Source organism: Heptranchias perlo, chromosome 13, assembly GCF_035084215.1.
Source record: "Heptranchias perlo isolate sHepPer1 chromosome 13, sHepPer1.hap1, whole genome shotgun sequence".
In the NCBI taxonomy this organism is placed as follows: domain Eukaryota; kingdom Metazoa; phylum Chordata; class Chondrichthyes; order Hexanchiformes; family Hexanchidae; genus Heptranchias; species Heptranchias perlo.
Genome location: NC_090337.1, coordinates 1,471,170 through 1,485,342, shown reverse-complemented (window position 1 = coordinate 1,485,342; position 14,173 = coordinate 1,471,170). Strand labels below are relative to the sequence as shown.

General features: G+C 49.3%; 1 long non-coding RNA gene across 1 annotated transcript in view; it reads left to right on the top strand.

Annotated features, from left to right (window-relative positions):
- Window positions 1–8,886, top strand: part of LOC137331210 (uncharacterized) — a 90,087-nt gene extending 81,201 nt beyond the window's left edge. The window contains exon 3 of the long non-coding RNA XR_010965399.1: window positions 8,813–8,886. This is a non-coding gene — a long non-coding RNA (uncharacterized lncRNA). The remainder of the gene's footprint in view (window positions 1–8,812) is intronic.
- Window positions 8,887–14,173: the final 5,287 nt, after the last annotated feature.

The window sequence follows — 14,173 nt, the reverse complement described above, 5'->3', positions numbered from 1 at the left end:
AATTCGATCCGATCTCTCCATTCCTGTTTTGTTCTGAGCTACATCCCTTACCCCTCATTGTCATTCGTGGGGCTCAGGTTATACAGTTTATCAGAATTTAACTTGTTGATACCCTCGAGGATCTTGAATCTCTCGGTAAGATTCCCTTTCTGTTTCCTCCTCTCCAGGTAAACTAACTCCACTCCATCAATCTCTGCTTGCAGCTCAGGTGTCTGATGCCAGGTGTTCGGCAGGCACTCTCAATATGTTGACAGATCCCTTCTCATCCCTTAACACACCCTGGACAGAGTCCATCTAAACACTCAATAAATACTCTCCAACCCATCACTGAAATGATCTCCTTAATTAATGAGACCACCCCTCTTCCCCTTTAATTCCTTTGGTCTCGCCTGAAAATGTTATAGCCAAAAATATTTAGTTCCCAGTCTCGGCCAGGCTGAAGCCAAGTTTCTGTCAAGTCTACACTCCCCTAATTACAGCTTCTAGTTTCCTGTCTCTAATGCTTTGCACATTGGTCACCCAGACCCAGTCACGTGCCCAGCACCTTTCCCCTTCAATCCCTCGTCTTCTGCTCTAAGCTGCAAAGTTCCATTACCCCCAGCCCCCATTTTACTATTTGAGACTGCTGATCCTCTTCTTGTCCTGATTTTAACCCCTCCTCAGCATCCTCTAATGTTGCCCCCCGTCCCAGCTCACAAATTTAAATCCTCCCCTCCTCTCAGCTATGCTTTTTAGCCTTTCTGTGAGGACATTGCTTTGGTTTCAGTAAAACCCATCCCATCCCCTTTTTATTTGTTTATGGAATGTGGCCGTTATTTGTGAGGCCACGTTTATTGCACATCCCTGGATGCCCTTGGGGAGGGACCAATAAGAATCAATCACATACTGTGGGACTGGAGTCACATGTAGGCCCAGACCGGGTAAGGACGCCAGTGAATCAGTTGGGTTTTTACATGGGCATTTTTTCAGGTGCCAGCTCCACAAATGACCAGATTTAATTTGTTCAATTTCACAATTCGAACATCACAATCTCTAGGTTGCTCGTCCATTAATATAACCACCGGGTAACTGTGCCCAGAATCCATCCCCTTTCCTTCCACACCTTTTGGACTTGTAATTTGGAAGGTGACTTTTGCCAGACTTCACCTGTCCTGAGCCCGAACATAGTTGTGGATTCAGGTAATTAGCATGTTGTGGGCCAGTGTTGGGAGGGACTCCTGCCTGGGACTAGGCAGCAGCTTATTAGAGAGGCTGTTCTGTATGTTGATCAGAATAAGCTGGGGGAAGTCTGGAAAGGACCATTGATGAGATGGTCATGGACATTTTGCTGCAGCAACTGCAGCTCAGGAGAAACCTCCTCTTTCCCTGCGTTTGCGTGAGGTGAGCAAGACAGTCGGACAGAGAGCAAGGCAGCTTCACTCAATGCAAACATGGGCAGAAAGAGTGGGCTCAAAGTCATAAGTCAATGGTCTCACCAGAAGGGGCAACGTGGGAAACAACAACCTGACCTTATATTTATGCACTGTACCCACTATCAGTTTCATGAACTGTCATGAAAGGGAGAGTTCGGGCCGAGGTACAGGTTTAGTCGTACAGAGGTTCTGTTACTGGACTAATAATCCAGAGAATGTCAGTTTAAATCCCACCGTGACAATTTGAGAATTTGAATTCAGTTTTAAAAATCTGGAAATAAAAAGCCGCTATCAGTAAAAGTGACCATGAAGCTGTCGGATTGTTGTAAAAACACAACTAGTTCACCAATGTCCTTTAGGGAAGGAAACCTGCCGTCCTTACCCGGTCGGGGCCTATACGTCCCACACCAATGTGGTTGACTCTTAGCGGTGCAAGAAGAAGGCCCTCCACCACCTTCTCAAGGCAACTAAGGATGGGCAATAAATGCTGGACTTGCAATCGCACTGCGTGAGTTGGAGGTACAAACAGATACAAACACGCCATGATTGAGATTTGCACTCATTCTGAAGAACATGTCACAGCGTCTGATCTCAGCTGGACTCTGGCATTGCTTCACAGTTGTGGCCTTTCATAATTATAAACCCTCTCACACACTGCAATCTCCAACAGGGCCAAGTGGTGACAACACCACACCATGACAATCGGACAAACTCATCTGGCATGTCACGTTAATCGTGTCTTTTTCTACACGCTGTTGTTGCCTTGTGAACGTCGATAGGAGATGAAAGGTGGAGGGATCAGAATGAAGTGCACTATAATTGGACATTATTGTGTTGATCGCAGGGTCTCAGTATTGTCAGAGGTTGTGAGCATCAGTAAAAAATGAATTATCTTCTTGTCAAAAGCATAAAGATTCTCTGCCAGAGAGACTGCATTAACCTTTTCTGATTGAGCCATGCTCAATAACTATTATGGGATGACGTCAGACCTGCTACCGTCCGGGGAAGAGGGGAGAAGTGACATAGAGTCAAGGTCGAGGAGGTGACGTGTGAGCAGCGAGCAGAGAAAACCACAGATTCAGGAAGTGAACTTGTTAACATCTTACGTTATCTGTGCTCCATGCAGTTTCTATGTGAGCCCTAACCCCACAGCACCATTCGATGGACTGTTTAATACAAAATAGCAATTCCTGTCCAGACCTGTGGACACTAAAGGGTGAGAATCATCCCGAGGGGAGATTATGTTAAACAGATATTGTCCAGCTCCTCCAGTGGCTCAGGATTGCTGGACTTGCAATCACACTGCGTGAGTTGGAGGTACAAACAGATACAAACACTCCATGATGGAGATTTGCACTCACACTGAAGAACATGTCACAGCGTCTGATCTCAGCTGGACTCTGGCAGTGCTTTAAATAGCGTTGCCTAGTTTGGTACTGAGGCAAACAGGGCCAGAAGGATCCCAAATTCAATCTGTGACCAGTGCTGAGGGAACTGTTCCCGGCTCGGGTCCAGTCAGTGCCCCAGTGCTGAGGGAACTGTTCCCGGCTCGGGTCCAGTCAGTGCCCCAGTGCTGAGGGAACTGTTCCCGGCTCGGGTCCAGTCAGTGCCCCAGTGCTGAGGGAACTGTTCCTGGCTCGGGTCCAGTCAGTGCCCCAGTGCTGAGGGAACTGTTCCCGGCTCGGGTCCAGTCAGTGCCCCAGTGCTGAGGGAACTGTTCCCGGCTCGGGTCCAGTCAGTGTCCCAGTGCTGAGGGAACTGTTCCCAGCTCGGGTCTCGGTGTCCCAGTGCTGAGGGAACTGTTCCTGGCTCGGGTCTCGGTGTCCCAGTGCTGAGGGAACTGTTCCTGGCTCGGGTCTCAGTGTCCCAGTGCTGAGGGAACTGTTCCTGGCTCGGGTCTTGGTGCCCCAGTGCTGAGGGAACTGTTCCTGGCTCGGGTCTCGGTGTCCCAGTGCTGAGGGAACTGTTCCCGGCTCGGGTCCAGTCAGTGCCCCAGTGCTGAGGGAACTGTTCCCGGCTCGGGTCTCGGTGTCCCAGTGCTGAGGGAACTGTTCCTGGCTCGGGTCTCGGTGTCCCATTGCTGAGGGAACTGTTCCTGGCTCGGGTCCAGTCAGTGTCCCAGTGCTGAGGGAACTGTTCCCGGCTCGGGTCTCGGTGTCCCAGTGCTGAGGGAACTGTTCCCGGCTCGGGTCTCAGTGTCCCAGTGCTGAGGGAACTGTTCCCGGCTCGGGTCCAGTCAGTGCCCCAGTGCTGAGGGAACTGTTCCCGGCTCGGGTCCAGTCAGTGCCCCAGTGCTGAGGGAACTGTTCCTGGCTCGGGTCTTGATGTCCCAGTGCTGAGGGAACTGTTCCTGGCTCGGGTCTTGGTGCCCCAGTGCTGAGGGAACTGTTCCCGGCTCGGGTCTCAGTGTCCCAGTGCTGAGGGAACTGTTCCCGGCTCGGGTCCAGTCAGTGCCCCAGTGCTGAGGGAACTGTTCCTGGCTCGGGTCTCGGTGCCCCAGTGCTGAGGGAACTGTTCCTGGCTCGGGTCCAGTCAGTGCCCCAGTGCTGAGGGAACTGTTCCCGGCTCGGGTCTCGGTGCCCCATTGCTGAAGGAACTGTTCCCGGCTCGGGTCCAGTCAGTGCCCCAGTGCTGAGGGAACTGTTCCCGGCTCGGGTCTCGGTGTCCCAGTGCTGAGGGAACTGTTCCCGGCTCGGGTCTCGGTGTCCCAGTGCTGAGGGAACTGTTCCCGGCTCGGGTCCAGTCAGTGCCCCAGTGCTGAGGGAACTGTTCCCGGCTCGGGTCTCGGTGTCCCAGTGCTGAGGGAACTGTTCCCGGCTCGGGTCCAGTCAGTGCCCCAGTGCTGAGGGAACTGTTCCCGGCTCGGGTCTCGGTGTCCCAGTGCTGAGGGAACTGTTCCCGGCTCGGGTCCAGTCAGTGCCAGGAGAGAATCAGGAGAGACACAGGTGGTTCAGTTGAACCCAGGTCTGAGCCGCAGGCTTCGCTGTGGCGTTGCCTGAGGTGAATCACTTCACTGTTCCACGGCCAGAGTTGGTCTGTGGCTCAGGTAGACCAAGAAAGTGAAGGGCAGGAGATGTCATTCTCAAAACAAAGGGTTAAAGATGACTTCAGTGTCTCCGTAATTTCACCACACCCAATGGAAAGTTCAGCGTTTGTGTTCAAAACAGCGGATTGTAAATGGTTCGTGTTTTCAAAATAAAACACCTAACCCTCCTTCATAGAGGGATGCCCTTTACTCTTATGTTTTTGGTGGTTCCTTGCTCTCGCCTCTGAGTCAGAAGGTCGTGGGTTCAAGTCCCACTCCAGAGCCACTCCCTCCCAGTGCCAGTACCGAGGGAGTGCCGCACTGTCGGCGGTGCCGTCTTTCAGGTGAGACGTTAAACTAAGGCTCCATCTGCCCTCTCAGGTGGACATGAAAAATCCCACTGCACTATTGGAAGAAGAGCAGGGCCGTTTTCCCCAGTGTCCTGAGGCCAATATTTATCCCCCATCCAACATCACTAAAACAGATTATTATCTGGTCATTATCTCATTGCTGTTTGTGGGATCTTGCTGTGCGCAATTCGGCTGTTGCGTTTCCTGCATTACAACAGTGACCACACTTCAAAAGTACTTCATTGGCTGTAAAGTTTTGGGATGTCCTACAATCATGAAAGGCAGCAAATAATGGAAATCTTTCTTTCTTTCTTCTTTTCTATCTTTCTTTCCAGATTTCTTTTGGCTTCTTTCTTTCTGTGCCTCAGACTACTCTTGGAGATGAACTGTTGCTCCCGATGTCTTGAAGGGACAGATATCTTGCCCAGATATTGAGTAAATCTGCAGCTCCCCCATGGATTGAGCAGAGAACTCCCTGATTATTTCAGCCTCTCACGTCCTCCTCTTTGTCCTTTGGCGACAGCGTGTGACACTTTACAAGATCTTATATTAGGTTTTGCTGTCAAACACATTTATTAAATGGTAATAGACCAAGTGTATAATACCAGTAACACAACATAGGCCCGGAATGTTCTCGATGTGAGTTACACCCGCCGGTCGCCAGCAGAGGGAATTACACGCAAGTTTCCTGGGTGAGCTCATTTGCATATCCATAGCTTCGACAGATGGTGAGAAGAGGAAAAGAACGGAAAAACATTCCAGATTCTTCAAATCCAAACAAGTCCTCATGTCCGCCTTGATCGTGTGACACAGGCAGCAGTCTATCTCACCCAGAGTGCGGTACGAGGGAAATCCAGTAAATTACCTGCCATCACCACCTCTCGTCATCCACTTGGACCAAAAAAAGATCGATCCGAGTATTTATTAAATGGCGAAAAGCTCGGAACAGTGGGGGTCCAAAGAGATTTAGGGGTCCATGTACAAAGATCACTAAAATATAGTGGTCAGGTACAAAAAGTAATCAAAAAGGCTAATGAAATGTTAGCCTTTATATCTAGAGGGCTGGAATATAGGGGAGGAAGTTTTGCTATAGCTATACAAAGCTCTGGTTAGACCACATCTGGATTACTGTGTACAGTTCTGGGCACCGCATCTTCGAAAGGATAGATTGGCCTTGGAAGGAGTGCAGCGCAGATTCGCCAGAATGTTACCAGGGCTCCAGGGGTTAAATTGTGAGGAGAGATTACACAAACTAGGCTTGTATTCCCTGGACTACAGAAGCATAAGGGGTGATTTGATTGAGGTTTTTAAGATTTTGAAAGGAATTGATAGGGTAGATAGAGTGAAATGTTTTCCGATGGTGGGGGAGTCTAGGACAAGGGGAGATAACCTTGAAGTCAGAGCCAGGTCATTCAGGAGAAAAGTTAGGAAACTCTTCTTCACACAAAGGGTGGTAGAAGTGTGGAACTCTCTCCCACAAAAAGCAGTAGATGCTCAACTAATAATTTTTCATCTGAGATCGATAGATTTTTGCTCGCCAAGGGTATTAAGGGATATGGAGCCAAGGCGGGTAAATGGAGTTAGGATACAGATCGGCCAAGATCTCAGTGAATGGCGGAACAGGCTCGAGGGGCTGAATGGCCTCCTCCTGTTCCTATGTTCCTGTATTAAACGGTCCCTTACTCCAGCACGTCACTAACCTCTGGGGAGAACGGGGTAAAAGTGAAATCAGGACAAATATTTCATTAAAAACTTCATCTTCCAGCTGTGGAGGTTGGATCAGATTGACCTCTGACCTCTGTTGACCTGTGGTCACTTACAATAGGCCGAGTCAGACTTTGTCGGTTTCAGTTTCTCAATGTGCCCGCAGTCTCCTCGCCCCTCCGCCAACCCCCTTCCCCCTCTCCCCGTGCGCTGAGGTAAATAAACTTTACTGTCTGAGAACTGACAGAAGTCGCTACACATGTGGTTGGTGGTTTGAAGTGATAGTTGGACCTCGGGCTCAAACCCACAACCACAGCAATGTGAAATATCTCCCACTCTCGGAGTGCTGACCTCCAGTCTGATCGCACCAGCTTTTCATCAAATCCGCTTCCTTTCAGTCCAAAATCTCTCGATTCACATTCTTCTAATGATGGCCCAATCTCAGAGGGAGGCCGTAAACGTAATGGGAAAGGAACAGTGCAGGTTGGCTGGGGAGTTACCTGGGATGAGGAGTAACAGTTAGGAAGAGAGACTTGAGAATTTGTGCCTTTTTCACTGGAGCTGAGAGGGTTAAGGGGAGACCTGATAGAGGCTTTCACGATTATAAAGGGTTCTGACAAGGTAAATAGTGAGAGATTGTTTGCACTGGTCTGCGAGAGGGTAACAAGACAATAATGAGAAGAAGAATTAAAGGGTTGTAAAAATTCTGTTTACACAGAGGCACGAGTTGGATCACAATCCTGTGGGAATTACCAGCAGAGGCCATTATTGGATCATGCAGGTTCCCCACAGGACCACTCCTGCACCCACCAGTCCACCTGAGAGGGCAGACAGGGTCTTAGTTTAACAACTCATCCGAAAGACAGCACCTCCGACAGTGCAGCACTCCCTCAGTACTGACCCTCCAACAGTGCAGCACTCCCTCAGTACTGACCCTCCAACAGTGCAGCACTCCCTCAGTACTGACCCTCCGACAGTGCAGCACTCCCTCAGTACTGCCCTTCTGACAGTGCAGCACTCCCTCAGTACTGACCCTCCGACAGTGCAGCGCTCCCTCAGTACTGACCCTCCGACAGTGCAGCACTCCCTCAGTACTGACCCTCCGACAGTGCAGCTCTCCCTCAGTACTGACCCTCCGACAGTGCAGCACTCCCTCAGTACTGACCCTCCGACAGTGCAGCTCTCCCTCAGTACTGACCCTCCGACAGTGCAGTGCTCCCTCAGTACTGACCCTCCGACAGTGCAGCGCTCCCTCAGTACTGACCCTCTGACAGTGCAGCTCTCCCTCAGTACTGACCCTCCGACAGTGCAGCACTCCCTCAGTACTGACCCTCTGACAGTGCAGCGCTCCCTCAGTACTGACCCTCCGACAGTGCAGCACTCCCTCAGTACTGACCCTCCGACAGTGTAGCACTCCCTCAGTTCTGCACTGGAGTATCGGCCTGGATCATGTGCTTAAATCTCTGGATTGGGACTTGAACCCACAACTTTCTGATTCTAGTCCTGAGGCGCTCCCCACTGATCCACGGCTGATAAGTTTAAAGTGTCCGAGTTATGGGGAGAGTTTGAAGAGCCCGGGATTTTTTACTTTGAATAGAATGGGAGAAATCATAAAAGGAATCCCGATCCTTCATGGAATCAATTAATTGGGCCCTGATAATATGTTGGAAATTGACACAATCTCTGGAACCAGGGGACACAGGCACAAGGTTAGGATGAGAGAGGGATTGAACTCTGAACTCAGAGGGGGGTGAGTGTGTGGGATGGACTGTCCAGGGAGGGGGTGGGGCAGAGTGTTTTTTTTGTTATTCGTTCATGGGATGTGGGCGTCGCTGGCGAGGCCGGCATTTTTTGCCCATCCCTAATTGCCCTTGAGAAGGTGGTGGTGAGCCGCCTTCTTGAACCGCTGCAGTCCGTGTGGTGAAGGTTCTCCCACAGTGCTGTTAGGAAGGGAGTTCCAGGATTTTCACGCAGTGATGATGAAGGAACGGCGATATATTTCCAAATCGGGATGGTGTGTGACTTGGAGGGGAACGTGCAGGTGGTGTTGTTCCCATGTGCCTGCTGCTCTTGTCCTTCTAGGTGGTAGAGGTCGAGGGTTTGGGAGGTGCTGTCGAAGAAGCCTTGGCTTCAGCACGGTGTGAGGACTTACGACTGGGAGATAGTCAATCTATTAAAGCTTGTTGTTTACTAACCACTCGGGCCCGAATCACACACGGAAGTTATTGTTGAAGGATTAACAATCATTTTGTAATGACAGTAATGGGAAAATCCGCTAACGCACGATAATCTCACAACATGTTCTTTCTTTTCTCTTTCAGAAATTGTTCTTGTTTCCTGCTCACTGTTTGTAGCAACTGTGAAACTTCACCGAAGTCAAGAATTAAATGGTCGTTTGCAGAAATGATTCTGTGTCTGAGGTGAAATCTGTTGCTTGGTAAATGACTCACTGATTTCACTGACTCCTCTAAAAAACAATCTCACCCTCTCTTGAAACTCAGGCCAGAGGCTGGAAACAGTGCTGATGTGGGCCAGTGTTTGCTCAGCTTGTTCTGATCACTGATACAGCCAGGACATCCTAATGAAATTATGGGGCTGGGGCAAAGGCCAATCACATTGTTTCTGAAGATGCTTTACCTCGCAGGTGGAGATGATCTGGATAAATCGGTACAGTCAATGGAGTGCTGCTTAAAATCTCACTTTTACTGCCCACCAACCTTCACCGTTCCTCAGGCAGTTCCTTTAGTGAAGACCGCCCTTTAGTAACCAGTCCAAGTAACCATTCTTCTTGTATGAACCTGGACTGTGGGTATGGAAATACTATTTGACTGTGGTGGGCATCACAGTTGACCCAGTCCCTGGACCTGTGTGGCCCAGGTTCATGCTGAGCTATCAGGATAGTGTCCTCGGTCTTATACCATGATCCTGTTTTTATTTCTGAGGGCACTTGTCCTTTATCCCTCTCAAGGTATGAACAATATTAAATACCGTACATAACATAAATCCAGATTGTGACATCAAAATCAGGAGTGGAGGAAAAAAATGGAAACAAGTGAAATTTAGTCCCCTCATATGGTGGGTGATAAAGAGGCTTCAGAAAAGGTTCAGGGAGGGGTCACAGAATGATTCCCAGCCTCATTAAACTTCGTCACTCAGAGAGGCTTAAACAGCTGGGGTCTGTTCATTTTACAGATGCAAAAACCCGGGGCGATTTGATAAATAATCAGAGAAAGTCCATCTGACTCATCAATCCTGCCCCCACAGTTGTGATGCCTGAAGCATCGTGATTGGACTCTTTCCTCCTCTCCTCCCCCTTCCCCCACCCTACCCGCACCCCCCCACCCTCCCCCTCCCCGCACCCCCCCACCCTCCCCCTCCCCCACCCTCCATCCCCACTCCCCTCCCCTCACCCACTCCCCTCCCAGTCCCCTTCCCCCACTCCTTCCTGCCCTCCACCTCCCCACCCTCCATTCCCACTCCCCTCGCCCACCTCTTCCCCTCCCCACCCCTCCCCCACTCCTTCCTGCCCTCCATCTCCCCACCCTCCTCCCCCTCCCCCACCCTCCTCCCCCACTCCCCTCCCCACCCAGTCCCCCTCCCCCACTCCTTCCTGCCCTCCCCCTCCCACTCCCCTCCCCCCACCCCCTCTGCCCTCCCCCACCACCCCTGCTCTCCCCATTCCCACCCTCCCACTCCACACCCTTCTCCCCTACTTCCTCTCCCCCCCTCCCCATGGAATCTCCAGGGAGAGGCAAAAAAAGCAGATAAAAACCCAAGAATCAATCAGGGGGAAAAATCTGGAAGATTCCTCTCTGACCTCCAGGGACCACATTGAACGAGTCCAGGGACCACATTGACTGTGTTTATATTTCCTGGTTTCTCACCTCCCTTTTGTAAGACTTGACCTCGGCCCCAGGAACCGGTTCCCTCTCGTTCGAGGGTTTGCAGAGAGTCAGCACTCACCGCACGACATGCCACCTTGTTCCATAGGTCGACTATCGACTGGGAACAGGAGAACCACCAAACATCGAACTTGGTCCCACCCACCTGACCCCGGTAACCCCCATCTATTGAATTGAAATAATCCATCAATTGGTACATAATTCAGTCCCCTAACTATTTTATATATCAAATCACCCCGAGTTTATGCATCTGTAAAATGAACAGACCCCCACAGCTGTTTAAGCTTCTCTGAGTAACGAAGGTTAATGAGGCTGGGACTCATTCTGTGACCCCTCTCTGAACCTTTTCCAAAGCCTCTATGTCACCCACCATATGAGGGGACCAAAACTGGACACAGTATTGTAAGTGAGGTCTAACCGAGGTCTAGTACAAGAACAAGACAGTGTGCTTTGTTTTATATTGAATCGTCAATTAATACAAATTAATACCCTATTTACATTGGCTATAGCTTCTCGGCATTGGTCATGAAGCTTTAGAGAACTATAGAATATAAATCCAAGATCCTTTCCTCTCTCAACTGATTCTGATTCTGTTCCAGGTGAAGTGTAAAGAGATCAGGAAACATTCCAGCGTTTGAATCTTGTGTGTCTGTTATTTGAATGTGATCACAATAGACCCACCCACGTATGGATGAACATAACCAGTCACCTCGGGCAGGGAATCAATCAGGCTTGAAAGTGGGTGCAGACACGGTGAAGCCCCTCCCTCTGGTACACTAACCCTCCCATCGAAGCCCCTCCCTCTGGTACACTAACCCTCCCATCAAAGCCCCTCCCTCTGGTACATTAACCCTCCCATCGAAGCCCCTCCCTCTGATATATTATCTCTCCCATCAAAGCCCCTCCCTCTGGTACACTAACCCTCCCATCGAAGCCCCTCCCTCTGGTACACTAACCCTCCCATCGAAGCCCCTCCCTCTGATACATTATCTCTCCCATCAAAGCCCCTCCCTCTGGTACACTAACCCTCCCATCGAAGCCCCTCCCTCTGATATATTATCTCTCCCATCAAAGCCCCTCCCTCTGGTACACTAACCCTCCCATCGAAGCCCCTCCCTCTGATACATTTTCTCTCCCATGGTAGCTTGGCAGCACCACACTGGGCCAAACTCTGTACTTTTATAAGAGTGACTGCTCCAGGTTCACCATGGGACAATACACAATGTTACCACAGTGAGTTGGCATTGGCTGAGAATTATCTGCTGAATTCCATCGCTTTTGCACAGACCTGGTCTTTCCTGTCTAACAACTGTGGCTCAATTAACAGGTTTGTTCAAGTCAACAGGTGTTGCAATATTTTAATTCTGAAGTTCTCCAAGTCGGGATGGTGTGCGACTTGGAGGGGAACGTGCAGGTGGTGTTGTTCCCATGTGCCTGCTGCCCTTGTCCTTCCAAATGGTGGAGGTCGCGGGTTTGGGAGGTGCCGTCGAAGAAGCCTTGGCGAGTTGCTGCAGTGAATCTTGTTGGAGTTCTTTGACGATGTAACTAGTAGAATAGATAAGGGGGAACCAGTGGATGTGGTGTATTTAGATTTTCAGAAAGCTTTTGATAAGGTCCCACACAGGAAGTTGATGAACAAAGTTAGAGCACATGGAATTGTGGGCAATATATTGGCATGGATTGAGAATTGGTTAACAGACAGGAAACAGAGAGTAGGAATAAACGGGTCTTTTTCAGGTTGGCAGACTGTGACTAGTGGGGTACCACAGGGATCAGTGCTTGGGCCCCAGCTATTCACAATATATATCAATGATTTGGATGAGGGAACCAAATGTAATATTTCCAAGTTTGCTGCTGACACAAAACTAGGTGGGATCGTGAGTTGTGAGGAGGATGCAAAGAGGCTTCAAGGGGATATGGACAGGTTAAGTGAGTGGGCAAGAACATAGCAGATGGAATATAATGTGGAAAAATGTGAAGTTATCCACTTTGGTAGGAAAAACAGAAATGCAGAGTATTATTTAAATGGTGAGAGATTGGGAAATGTTGATGTTCAAAGGGACCTGGGTGTCCTTGTACATGAGTCACTGAAAGCTAACATACATGTGCAGCAAGCAATTAGGAAGGCAAATGGTATGTTGGCCTTTATTTCAAGAAGATTTGAGTACAGGAGCAAGGATGTCTTACTGCAATTATACAGGGCCTTGGTGAGACCACACCTGGAGTATTGTGCACAATTTTGGTCTCCTTACCTAAGAAAGGATTTACTTGCCATAGAGGGAGTGCAACGAAGGTTCACCAGACTGATTCCTGGGATGGCGGGATTGTCGTATGAGGAGAGATTGAGTAGACTAGGCCTGTATTCTCTAGAGTTCAGAAGAATGAGAGGTGATCTCATTGAAACATTCAAAATTCTTACAGGGCTCGACAGGTTAGATGCAGGGAGTCTAGAACCAGTCTCAGAATAAGGGGTCGGCCATTTAGGACTGAGATGAGGAGAAATTTCTTCACTCAGAGGGTGGTGAATCTTTGGAATTCTCTATCCCAGAGGGCTGTGGAGGCTCAGTCATTGAGTATATTCAAAACAGAGATCGATAGATTTCTAGATATTAAAGTCATCAAAGGATATGGGGATAGTGCAGGAAAATGGCGCTGGGGTAGAAGATCAGCCATGATCTGATTGAATGGCGGAGCAGGTTCATGTTCTTCATGTGCCCGCCTGGACAATGGGTGTCAGTGACTGTGGAAGGAGGTCACAGCCAAACCCAATCGTGATCACACACACACACACACACCAACATGCACGGCAACACATGCACACATGCATGTACATGCCCATTTACATGTAAACACATGCATGTGCCCCAGAGCGCACATACACACACAGACACAGACACACACACAGACAGACACACACAGACAGACACACATACACACATACACACACACACGCGCAGACACACACAGACAGACAGACACACACACACAGACACAGACAGACGCACACACACACAGACAGACACACACACACACACACACAGACACAGACAGACACACACACGCACAGACACACACGCACAGACACACACACATACACATACACACACGCACAGACACACACAGACAGACACACACACACATACACACACAGACACTATTCCAGCAATAGTCACTGGCAGTGATGAGGAGTTGGTGCATTAACTGAGTTTACTGCTCCTTATCCCAGGACACTGAGACCGACTGTACGATCCCAACCTCTTCTCCAATTGAGATTATCTAACTCAAGATAGACTAGTGATCCAAGCTTCCTGCCTCACACTGGACAGTGTCCTTATTCACTGAACCATTGCATGAAAGAATTGAAAGAAAAATCTTTAAAAATTGTAAAACATAATAATAGTGAGTTGGGAGACAATGGACTTCATGTGGTTTATAAACTCTACAACATTTTGTTTTCTAATTCAAGATTTTCTGAAAGTATCTGATTTTGTCTCTCCCTCTCATTTCGAGCTTCTCTCACAATGAGCCACTCCCTTGTGTACTGACATCATTTGCAATCCCTTCAAACTTATGTTCTTTGCTAACCAATCTCCAGGTGGGTTTGGTACTGGCCGTGGGATGCCTGTGGATTGGTGGACATTATATGATGCATAAAACCAGAGCCTATCGGGCCTGTTTGCACACACCTTGCACAAACCTCTCTACTCAACTCGATTCATTGTCAGCAAACTCTTTGCTAAGAGTCCTCCTGACCCTAAAGATAAGATAAAGCAAAGCTCC